We start from the raw sequence: 12,993 nt of genomic DNA on the forward strand, positions 1-12,993 counted from the left end.
TGCATATTAGCCATAGTACGAATTCTTGTGTGTTCAAATTGGGGGTTATCGGGAAAAAAGGGCCAGAGGCGACGGTGGGAATCGAACCCACGACCGCGGCGTGAGAGTCTCTCATGCTAACCACTCGGCTACCGCGGTCCCCAAAGTTAGGTTTTATCGTATCGCGATAATTTTTCATACGATTGTGCGTGTAGGTAGATCGTTTTCGATCCTCCTGGTCCGCCTGTCCTCGCTGGTTTGTTCTGTCAGGCTCGTTTCGTCATTTCCCTACCTCAAGCGTTGGAAATTTTATCGAAAAAAATAAAACTTAGCGGGCGAATGGTAAATTGGCCAATTTAACAGATTCGTTCGAAGTTCGTTGTAAATTCACGCTCATTACGTATTAATCGCACGCTTCCGCTTAGTATGTGGGACGTCGCGCACTTGCGAGCACCATCACGGCATGTTGCATATCCTGGAAGAAAAGGGGCTTACTAATTTCCGCGGGTTTCTGGTGTGAAAAGCAAACAATTAGAGTGAATTCTATTTTATTTCCACGCCGTTTAGAGACGAAAGAAATTCTTCCGAAACAAATCTTTTTTTCTGTATTACCTACAGACATTTAAAAAAAAATTACACACAAAAAGATGCATACAATGTCCACTTTGACCAAATTAAAAACAAACATCAAAAAATTGAACAACTTAATCAACAAAAAAACACCTGTTAACACAAACAAATGGTCTCTAAACCTAACAAAAACTAACATTCTTCCAAAAATCCAGAATTTCCCATCACTTGGTCCCAAACATACCATTCCTTACAACAAAACAGATTTTCCAACAGCTAAATTAATTATTGATGTAGACTATGCAATCCAAAAGTCCACAAAAACAGTGGAAGAAAAAGACATAACACGATCAAAATGCATTAACACAATAACAAATCACTTACAACACCTCACTACAAATCAACACAACATATCTCAACAAACATACACCAAAACAAAAAATTTTCTCAAAAATAATACTGACATACTCATTCTTTCTGCTGATAAAACAAAACAAACAGTAGCAATCAGGAAAAAAGATTACAGGGAAAAAATTAACAAAATTATCAACGACACAAACACATACAGCACAATCAAATCAGACCCTACCCCTTCTCTCATTAAACATACAAACAAATTTCTCCAAGAAACACTTAAACAAAAAGAAATTGTCATATACACCTACAAATCACTTCAAAACAACTCACCAACGCCCCCGAACTATACGGATCTAAAAAACACAAACCTGAAAATCGCAAATCTTTTTGTTTAAATATGTTTTCTTAGATCAACGCTGTGTGCCATTTTTGGGACTTGGATTTATAATGTCTAACTATGTCTTCTAGCTCTTTAAAAACATGGTTTTTCAATAACAATAAAAAAAATAACATTATTCACTTAAGTAGCAAGTTACAAGCGTTAGCAAACATTTAAAAAATTTCTTCAGCTTCTCGGGAAAGTTGACAAGAGAAATCGACTACGATTATTTCAATTATAGAAAGAAGATCTGAATATATCGAAGTCGGTCAAAAACATTCCCTGGTGTGTCCAGAGGTTAATCAATGTCCGAACAGGGCTAAGCTTATTTGAGAGTGGAAGAGAAAGAAGACGGAGGAATCTGACACACTTATCCCTTCCGCATCATGAACAGCGGGGTCGACTCATCATCGGACGCGAAGTGCAATATCATTAAATACTATTTCCAACGCGGAGCTTTACTCTGCATGATTCGAACATTAATAGAAAATTTGAATTAGATATGAATAATATGTCGGCAGAACCTCTTTGATCTGGAAATCCTTCGTTTAAGTGGACAATTTTAAGACCAGCTAACATAACATACTAGTAAATCTTCATTTCTGCTTAGGATTAAAAACATAACTGAATTGTTAAAAAATCATATTAAAGCAATTAAACAGTAGCTAACGAAAACGAAATGATTAAAACATAGCTGCATGTGCAGTAACAAGAAAGGGAATTTGGAGGCGAGGAAAGAAGAAAGTCCGGCGGACTTAACATGTTTATATTGGAAGGCGGATACGGAAAAGAATAAATTCCATTAGAGGCATTTCTCGGTGAACCAACATAACACCTTTGCTTAGTTTTGTTTCAAAACAATTCAAAAAGTTCAAAAAGCATAGGTGAAGTAAGAAATCCATTTATAACAAAGACAAAATTTTGGACCGAAGCCCGCGCAGGTGCCCCTTATGCAGAGAAAGGTTGCCCGATGTGTCCCACATAATAGAGGCGTGTCGTACCTTGGCTCCATACTGAGAGCGTGTAGGCATGCCGCCGGATTTAAGAAGAGTTCTCGGACACGGTGGCGAGTTTTAGGGTCCCCTGTTCCGCTTTTTAAGGGAATTGGAATTTGTTTTTATAGCCTTCAAAATATGTGTTGTTTCTGTGCCTTGTATGAGTGAATGTATTTATCGGTGTGAATGGGGAGGGGCTGATGGCGAAGTAGCTTCTCCATTCCCTCTCAGGTTGTGTGTATGACTTGGGCTAGTGGAGGAAATAAAAATACCCCATCGACCCCAATTTAGATTAGTTTATTATAGGGAACAGGGAGTGCGATCAATGTATGTTGGTGTGAATATATTTATTAGTGTGAAAGGAGAGGGGCTGATGGTGACGTAGCATCTCCATCGCCCCTCATGTTGTGTGCTTGACTTGGATCTACGGCGGACAACTTTTAAAGTACTCCATCGACCACAAATTAGATTAGTTTATTGTAGTGAAAGGTAGATGGAGGAATATCCAGTACTCCATCTTCCAAACAGAATGATTACGATCAATGTATGTTGCTGTGAATGGGGAGGGGCTGATGGTGACCTAGCAGGTATGAATGTATTTATTGGTGTGTATAGAGTGTGAAGGGGGTACCTTGTTAATGCTTCGAGGCTGAAATGACCAAGCTTTCGGATGCCCCTGTCCAAAAACACAAAAACCCACAGAAAAATATACATCTACCTACAACGTACCGGGGAAATAATTACTGACTAGTAAACCTCTCAGGGCAAAACTCCAAATTAAGTCTACACGACCTTATAAGAAGAAAAAGGTAGATATATGAAAAAACAAGCTGAAAGACACAAGTCAATATATAATTCATTAATTTAGTACGAACAAATCAAGGCTGCTACAAAAGGACTAAAACACTACATCGAGTAGCTAGATCATGGACACTTAAGCCAACATACTTGGCAAAACAACAGCAACTATTCCAGTATAAACCAAAAAGGAAAAAAGCTAGCGTAAAACTAACATACAATAACAAACAGTAAATGATTAGTACTAATTAGTTTAACATTGAAACATTATACTGATCTATCTACGTTAAGGTGATAATAATTTTAGAATTTTATAAAAAATCATTAAAAATATCAGAAGTAAAGAGACATTTTCGTGGGTTTTTCACCTATTCTCTTTAAGATTGTATGCGGAAGTGAAAACAAAAGAATTAAAATCGCCTACGACCTAGAGATATTCCATCGGAGATAGATAGGTATTGGGATGAGTAGGTCAGTTCGTGGGATCTCCCCTGATGTTAATAACAGTCCGTACTCCTTCGCTTTATCTCTACGACCGAATTAACCTCAACTCTCACGGGATTCCGATGGTACGGAGGCGGATATTTTCGGCTGCAACCGCACAACTGAATTATCCGTGCCGATACGAAAATCTGAACGCACTTCCGCTCAATTAACTCCAGCTAAAATGAAAAAAGAAATATATCTAAATATTCGTGCCAGTGGAATAATGTTACGGTTTGAGAAGAGAGATTTGTGATTGTAGGACCCACGTACGTGTCTGAGCGGATCCATGATCTTACCCAAGTTCAGTACCATTCAAAAACCTCATTCATTTATCAGAGCAAATTCATACGCAACACTAACAACAGCTATGAATTTTGATTGACTCAACCTGATTAAATAATTCGCTTCTAAGCTTAAGCATAATAATTATGACTTATATTAAAAAAACAACGTTTATTTTTATTAAAAACGTTTAAACAACAATAAACAGGCATTTTATTAATTTAAATTTGTCATTGAGAATATTTTAGCCGACATTCTTATCATTTTTTCTGATAAAAATGTAAGTGCCATTAGATCTTAATCAACTAGATTAAATTGCTCGTCAGTTTGAAGTTAGCAGTTAACGGATTGCCTTGGCCGGACGTAGAGAGAATTTCAAAAATACTTTAAATAAAGACAAGAAATATTTCATTGAAATTGATCGTCTTTATGAGTTAGACCTAAGGGTGTCTTGATAGGCTGTGACTTTGCCCGATTGGCTTGGCTGGACTTCGAGAGAATTTCAAAAATACTCTGGGAAAAAGATCAGAAACCGTAAACAAAATTGCTTAAGTTGGCATTGCTCTGAGGCAACTTTGAGCATGAAAAATGGTTAAATTACAAACTGGATATGAAAAATTGTATGTTTGGCAAATATAACAATCGAAACAAGTCGCAGTGGTGGTGAAGAGCCCATGTTAGGATAGAAGATTCAAAGATGGGAATTTTACATTGGTGCCAAAAAAATCAGTGTTGCCAATACCCTGCACCCGGCCTAAACTCAGGGGATTAGCTAAGCTTTAGCAAATTTGCTAAATTTCGTGTTGTCTGGGAAAAAAAGTGGCCACTTTTGGCCAAACTTAAAAAATTCTATATTGATTTCATTGAAATATTTCTTCGTTTTCCTTTTTCTTTTCAGATTTCTAAATGTCACTATTCATAAAGCATTAAATTCAATTAACGATTTTTTAAATAGACTATTGTCGTACAATATCCTGCAATTACCGACTAAGTTTTATGAAAAAATTCGTTCACTAATCATTGAAGTTGTGTCATTGTATTGGTAACAAGGAGGGAAAATTCAAAAGGTGGGATTGAGATGGGAAGTTAGTGCCTGAGTGGATCGAAGTCACGATAGCTCAAGTGGTAGAGTAGCGGCGTATCAAGCCGAAGGTCGTCGGTTCGAATCCCGCTCGTGACAAACTTTTTTATCTCAACTAAAAACCTTAATTAATTGAATTATATTAATTGGTCAAGCGGACCACGAAAATTAGTGAAGAAAATAGTGATAACTTTGAAACAGCTGGGTTTACTACAAATTACATGTAATAGCGCAAACGGGGCCTCTATAAATTGAAGATATGAAATAAAACGTTTGCGATGTTTTTGTTGATTTTATGTTTTTCTCAGTTATAATGGCTAATAAATCTAAACATTTGGAATTGTTACAGCGATACAGATGGATATCCATGATTCTAATGACAACAGTTGAAAGAGTAGTCTGATACATAGTTTAGCTTTAGCAATCCTGTTCATAATGTGAAAGCCAAAATTTTGTTTACTGTGCATAGCTAAACCCAGGTAAGTTACCTTATCAAACCAGTGAATAGGGATTCCTTTTATATTAATTGCTTCACTTATTGAAAATAATTTCTTCACATTTGGGTACGTTAATCTTTAACTTCCATCTTTGACAGAAACGACTTATTTTTATTATTTTCCTCGTTCAATCTTTTTGCCATTTTCTCTAAGAGGAGGTCGTCTGCGTACATTGCCAAGGCCATGATTATAAAATGAGAAATGGCCAAAATAATTTAGAGGAAGAGTATAAAAAAAAGCAAAGGCCCAAAATGGATCGCTGTGGCACTCCTACTGCTATGCTAAACGGGGGGTAGAAATGGGGACACTCGGAAGGATCTTTTATTTAACTAAGAGTGCATTAGCTTGACAAGCTGGGTATTTATTAACAGCCAAATGGTGTCAAAAGCCTTTTCCATGTCGAGAAGTACCATACCGGTATGATTTTTGGTGTTGAACTCCCCGATGATCATCTCAACGACCAGTTGGGCAGTTGTGTGAGACCTGTGCAAATCTAAACATCGTTGAAATTGTTTAAAAGTATAAAGGTCTTGATTTTGACGGTTGTGATAACTTCTTTCAATCAATTAATTATTCTTTCTATGTAAGGTCTGGGTTGAGATAAAAACTCAGTGTCTCGACCTTCAGCTAAATAGGCCGCTGCACTACCCCTTGAGTTACCGTATATACTTCGATCCTCTCGGAAACCATCTCAACCTACAACCGTTCAAATTTTCCCTCTTTTTGACATTTTTAAGTCTTTTTTTATCTCAACCAAGACCTCATAGAAAAAATAATCAATTGATTGAAAGAAATAACTTGATCAATTGACCACGAAAACGTAAATGGTTGTGATAACGTTGAATTTGGATAATACGAAAGAGAGTTTTTAAATCCGGAACACCGGACAATTCAAAAACCAAAATGCCCCCCTCCCCGGCTGATCCGGCCAAAAATGTATATTGTTTTGTTTGCTTTGTATTCATTTCAGTAATTCATATGCAATGGCTTTAAAGAATGCTTAAACAGAATCTTTTTTTCGACAATACTATTGAATCCTTTTAATTATTGAATATTTTAAGTATAACCATACGTAAAATATTTTGTTTTGTTTAACGTAAGATGAGCATATTGTTAAAATTTGTTCTTTTTTTTTTTTTTACGAGAGTTCCCAACAGCAGAGGTCATATAAACCGTCAAGGTGCCGGTGTTTTTGAAAAAACAAAACATTTGTAAGTACGTCGGGTTCGGATGCAGGGCCGCTGGATTCGAACCCGTGACCTTCACCTTACAGTGATGAGCGCCGTGTCAATGCCTAAACCGTTGCGGCCACCGACGCCCCCCTTTGGTTATTAATTTATTATTTGATGTCGTTAACTTTAGGGAGGTTTTCCTAATTAACCTTAAGAGATTTTTTTACCATATACAGATGGGGCGTTGAATGAGGACACACGAGGCTGATTGATTTCGCTATTATTTTTTTTTCTTGCGTGAAAGAGTGTCCTAAATTAATTTTTTTGTTGATCGAATAATCGAATGCAGGCCAAACTCCCATTCACGCGCAGGTCGATCAAAGATCAACAAAAAAAGTACACAAAAAATACTATAAATCAATTGGTAGAAAACACAACCATTATGTGGTCAATTAATGTAAAAAAAAGTGAAATGACGGATTTTGAGTGGAGTTTTCAAACTATCAGAGAACAAATGAAAATACCAATTGTATATATGATTCTAGTAGTTTTACTTCCAGACTAAGCCAGCATTTCTTATGCTAATAGGATGTGTTTTTCCATTAGTTAGTTGACCTAATTATACAAAAATATGAGAAATAAATAAATAATTTCTACTTTCACAATCGCTAAACTTGTTCCTGGTTTGTAAATAAATGCTTCATTAGTACAAGTTCTCTTCCGGTGAGACTCGTTGAATGCAGTTACAATTATAACACATTTGTAGGACAATAGGACAACAAAGAAATACCTATCTCGAATAACTCTCAGAAAAATTAAATTCAGTCGGTCAGGCAAAATTTTTGATTCTTAGGAGTTTACGATGTGTAGTAAAATAATAGAGCAGCGCGGAACATAGTCGACCTCAGCGTCTTAATTGACAGTCGAGTTTCCTCGGAATCGATAATTATGAAAATCATAGTTTTTTTGCCTGATTAAAATACGGAAAATCATTCAAACTCTAGTCAAATTGAAGGTTGATGTACAAGCAGGTTGGGTAAAGGTTCACTGCGGAATAAAAGGGAATGAAGATGTCGACAAACTAGCCAAACTGGCCATCATTTTGTATACAAGGTTCCAAAATTATTTTCATCATCAACTATTTTACAAGAGACTTGGAAAATCGGAATTTTTTTTGACAATTACAACTAATTCGGATGCAAGGAACATGGAATACTCTGAGGTGAGTGGTTGACGTCTGGAAAGTAAAAGTAAGTTATTAGCGAGAATGGATGGGTTCAACTTATATATATATATATATGTGTGTGTGTGTGTGTGTGTGTGTGTGTGTGTGTGTNTATATATTAGAATATTAGAAATAACAGCGTACTGCATGGTCAGATCGGAACAATATTTTCTATACAGCATGTACATAAATACAATTAAAAAAGAACAAAAATTTCAACACGGTTTCACTGACTTTTATGGGGAAAAAAATGTTTTTATTATGTAAAGAAACTACTAGAAATGTGTGGTGTTTAGTGGCAGTTAGTTAATGATTATTCAGAGATCTTGAGATGCGGTCTGGTGTGGCGTAGGTTTAGAAAAACATTTTCTATGACGTGCCAACGTTTCGATCTTTATTGAGATCATCTTCAGGGTCTGGGATTTATAAACATTGTTTAAATTTTACAAATACATGTAGGATGTGAAAAAATGAATTTATATAACGCGAGAAATTTTAGGAAAAAAAAATGAATTTATACAACGCTCGATCTCCGAATAATCAGTAACTACTAGAGTAATTCCGTTTGTACATGATGGATTAAAGTTTATATCCAGCGGTGGGGGGGATTTTTGAAAAAGGTACTCTCGGTGGTTATGATGCTGGCCTTAATTATTAGAAAATGGAAAGAGAAGACTATATTTTGCACTCGAGAAAAATTGGGTTGTTGTTTTTCACACGACTGTTGTATAATAATCGTAATATCTTCACTTTCATCCTGTGCAATCAAACAGGGGAAAACTAATAATAATTTTTTCATGATAAAAAATGTATAAGCAATTGTTATACGTAACAGAAAAAATTAGATTTCCCATTGGCTTTTCAACTATTCTCATTAAGATTTTATGAGGAAGTGGAAAGACCTAGAATTATTCATCTGTGATAGGTGTTGAGATGGGTAGGTCAGTTCATGGGATCTCCTCAGATGTTAATAACAGTCGGTAGCCTTCGCTTTATAGCTATGACCGAATTAGCCTCATCTTCACGAGTAAAATAACGGTAACTTCTTTAATTTCATCAATCGGGAATTTTTCTGTTCTTTTTTAAATTAAACGTTATAACTCTCTTATTAAATTAAACCATATTTGCTTACTGGTCATAATTGACGATATTAATTATTCCAATTAATTATTTTTTTTATCTAAGGTTTTTGCTTGACACGAAAAGAATAATTAATTGGAATTTTTTATCAAAGTTTCAAGAAAAGAACGGATATCAGATTTCATCCTTGGATTGGAAACGAGAGCCATATTCATTAATTGTTGTTTTAATCTAACCTGGTCAATAAATAAATCGAAGACCTCAATGGCAAAATAAAACTTACAGGGCTAGCAAACGTTAGACCAGAACCAATTAAAAAACTGCGAAAAACCAATGTTCAAATTCATTCTCATAGAACTAAAATATTTTTAATTTTCGCGATGCCTCTAGCGAAAACGCTTAGAATATAAAAACAAATTTCTACCCCGTGGTTGGCATTTTCTGTAATTAATGAACACACACCGTATTTTCATACGGCTGGAGAAAGTCCGTTCTAGAAGTTATCAAAAGTGAACCGGAAACCTACTTCTGGACCAGTTGCCCAAATTCTACGACGTAGTTCTTGAGTGTGGTCGTTTTAAGTTTAGGGCCTTTTTTTTATTTCACCGGGCAATTTCAGAGGAAATTGTTGCTCCTGATAATTATTTAAAGACCCTCGCTGATCAAAGATTTTCGCTTCAACAATCTAAAGACACGATAAAAACGAAAGAATGTAATTTTAAATAATTTTAAAAAATCCAGTGTAATGCTTAAATACACAATTTAACAGAATCAAAACTGAATTTTACCAGCAAGTATAATAACGAAACTATAAGTATCAATTAATTAAAGCTCTTATTTATTTTATTTTAAATCGTTTGTAACCAGTTAAATAATTTACAATATAATAAAAGGAGGGAAAATTCAAAAGGTGCGGTTGAGATGGGAAGTTAGTGCCCGAGGGGATCGAAGTCACGATAGCTCAAGTGGTAGAGCAACGGCGTATCAAGCCGAAGGTCGTGGGTTCGAATCCCGCTGGTGACACTGACTTTTTTATCTCAACATAAAACTTTAATTGAATTACAATATAATGGTGAAAATCAACTCTCATAAAAAATTTACCAGTTTAATGAAAAATAACTTAAATTACGTTAAAGTTACATTATTATAAGTTCAAGGACTTATTCGCCTTTGTTCTAACAATCACACTTTTGATAACGGATATTTAACGTTAGTTTTGAATTTCGGTCAACAGCCTTAACAAAGGAGAGCAGAGTAAAAAGGGAATTTTCCAGATCGTGTTAATGAGTACTCGGTCGGGAGTCTTTCACATAGAAATACCGTAAAAACGGCATAATGAAATGATTTCCGTAATAATTATTCATTGCAAGTCATTGTCATGTCAATAACTTGTAGGCACCACCATTAAAATATATAATGCATTAAACATATTTTATTAGATTTTTTTAAAGTAAGAATTTTCAGAAGCAATAAGTTCAAATTAATAATTTGTGTAATAAAATATTTAAATAAGTAATCATCTAAATAATATGCGTGCCCAATTTCAATAAAAATGTTTTTAGTTTTACCCACTGGTCCCTTGATTTTTTATTTATTTTTTTTTTTTTTACGAGGGTTCGCAACAGCAGAGGTCATATAAACCCTCAGGGTGCCGGTGTTTTGATAAAAAAAACCATTTGTAAGTATGTCGGGTTCGAATGCAGGGCCGCTGGATTCGAACCCGGGACCTTCACCTTACAGTGATGAGCGTCGTGTCAACCACCGACGCCCCCCCGATTGATGTTGCTAATTTTTCAAAGTAAAATAACCAATATGAATTTATGAAATGAAGTTTATTTCAATAATGGACTGTATATTTCACTGTTAAACTCAAAATAATTGTGCTGATAAATAAATGACAATGTAAAAATTTATGTGTTGTGGTTAGTGACCGTTAAACGATGCGTGAGATGCGATCTGGTGTGATGTAGGTTTCAGAAAAACATTTTCTTTATCGTGCCAACGTTTCGATCTTTATTGAGATCATCTTCAGAGCTCAAAGTGCAGACAAACACTTTGAGCCCTAAAGATGATGTCAATAAAGATCGAATCTCTCGATTTCTGAATAAGTAATAATTTATATTCATTAAATATTTAATTTGGCATCAAGCGACATTATTGTTTATTATTCTTATTTGCCAGTCTTAATACTTTTTGCTTTCCCCTGATAAAACACAGGATTCTGAAATATATTTTTAAACAATAAAATGTTTACAAAGAGAGAGAAAAAGCCACTAAATTTTGTGTAAGAGGTGCAAAATGTACAAAAATCATAACTTGCTTCCGATTTATAAATACGTATTTTTTTATACAACTTTCTCTTTTATAGATTGGATATAAATGTAATTACAAATCATCCACTTTTTTATTTTTTTTTAATATTTTTATTAGGAGGGTTTCCAACAGCAGAGGTCATATAAACCCTCAGGGTGCCGGTGTTTTTGAAAAAAGGCCCATTTGTAAGTATGTCGAGTTCGAATGCAGGGCTGCTGGATTCGAACCCGTGACCTTCACCTTACAGTGAAGAGCGCTGTGTCAACGCCTAAACCGTTGCGGTCACCCACGCCCCCCATCCATGTTTTAACAGCAGATTTCGAAATTGTCAAAAAAATAGGCACTGTTATTTTTTTCATCTGAGATAACGACAAATAAGTAGTTCAGACATGACTAAGCTAGTTAAAAATTTATAAAATTGACGCCTCTTCATGACTTCAAAATGTTGCTATTTTAATAAATGGTACACTTTCTCCGTTTTCTAAAATAATGAAGTTCTTAATTTCGGATTTGTTGTAAATTTAATAAATCACTTATTAGCAATGTATAAATATCAAGAATGTTTTATTGACCAACTTTTTTTTGGTGTAGCCTGAAAAAGCAGGCTCCTGAAATATAATTTGAAAAAGTTAAATGTTTACAATGTGATAAAAAACTTAAAAATTTTGAAAAATGTGGAAAAATCAACACTTGTCGCTGGTTTATACAAGCATATAATTATTATTTTAATCACTGTAGCTCTCTCTAAGTTCGAAATTTAGAATTTTTCAAAAATTATATATAAATTTAATTATAACTATATTACGTATTATAATGCAAGTTTTAACAGGATATTTCAAAATTGTCATTAATATCTCGATATTTTTGGCCTTGAAATTTCTCAGCACTCATAACAAAAATAAATAGTTAAGACTTGAGTAAGCTAGTTAAAAATTTATAAAATTGAAGCCTCTTCATGGCTTCAAAATGTTGTTACTTTCATAAATGGTGTACCTCCTCAGTTTTCTAGAATAATGAAATTCACAATTCTGGATTGGTTGTAAATTTAATAAACCAGGTATTATCAACTAATATGCATTTTACGTCAACACGATTTTTCCTCAGTTAAATTTCTTATGCATTTTGATCGAACACATAAAAATAATAATAAAATAGTGTTCATTTATGTCTGTAGAATTATAGAAAAATAAATAATAAACTTTTGAATATTTAGGTGAACAAATTTTAAATAGGGGGGGGGGGCTCTTCCTGGTTTACAAATGCTTTACAAATATTTCATTAAACGAAGTACGTTTACAGTTAGACATTTTAAATTCTAGATTGGTTATAAGTTTCATATTAACTATATTTTGTGAACTTAGCCATGATTTAGCAACAGATATTTTTTCTAATTTAAATTTTCTATATTTTTTTACGTAAAATTTTAATGTTTTTCTGTGGAGTTGCTTGAAAAAAGGGGTGAGTTGTTTAAGAAGTTTTGAAAAGAAATTTTTTTATTTACGTTTTGGTTTAAGTATTTCCAAAGAATTTTAACCAAAATCACTGACTTTTTTAACAAGCGCGTATTGGTGTGCATTATTAATTAGTTAATAGGTAAAAATATTTTCTATTTGCTCGAGGATTAATAGGCAAATATGCTGACTTTTACTGAATGGTGTACTTTCTCAGTTTTCTAAAATAATGAAATTCTCAATTCTGGATTGGTTGTAAATTTAAAAAACCAGGTATTATCAACTAATATGCATTTTACGTCAACAGGATTATTCCTCTGTCAAATTT

General features: G+C 34.2%; 1 protein-coding gene across 2 annotated transcripts in view; it reads right to left on the reverse strand.

Moving 5' to 3' along the window:
* LOC106668301 overlaps nt 1-12,993 on the reverse strand; it is a 50,832-nt gene that overhangs the window by 22,695 nt on the left and 15,144 nt on the right. The gene's annotated exons all lie outside the window — the stretch shown is intronic.

The sequence above is a fragment of the Cimex lectularius genome, unplaced genomic scaffold (genome assembly GCF_000648675.2).
Source record: "Cimex lectularius strain Harlan isolate CLEC.00 unplaced genomic scaffold, Clec_2.1 scaffold237, whole genome shotgun sequence".
Taxonomy (NCBI): domain Eukaryota; kingdom Metazoa; phylum Arthropoda; class Insecta; order Hemiptera; family Cimicidae; genus Cimex; species Cimex lectularius.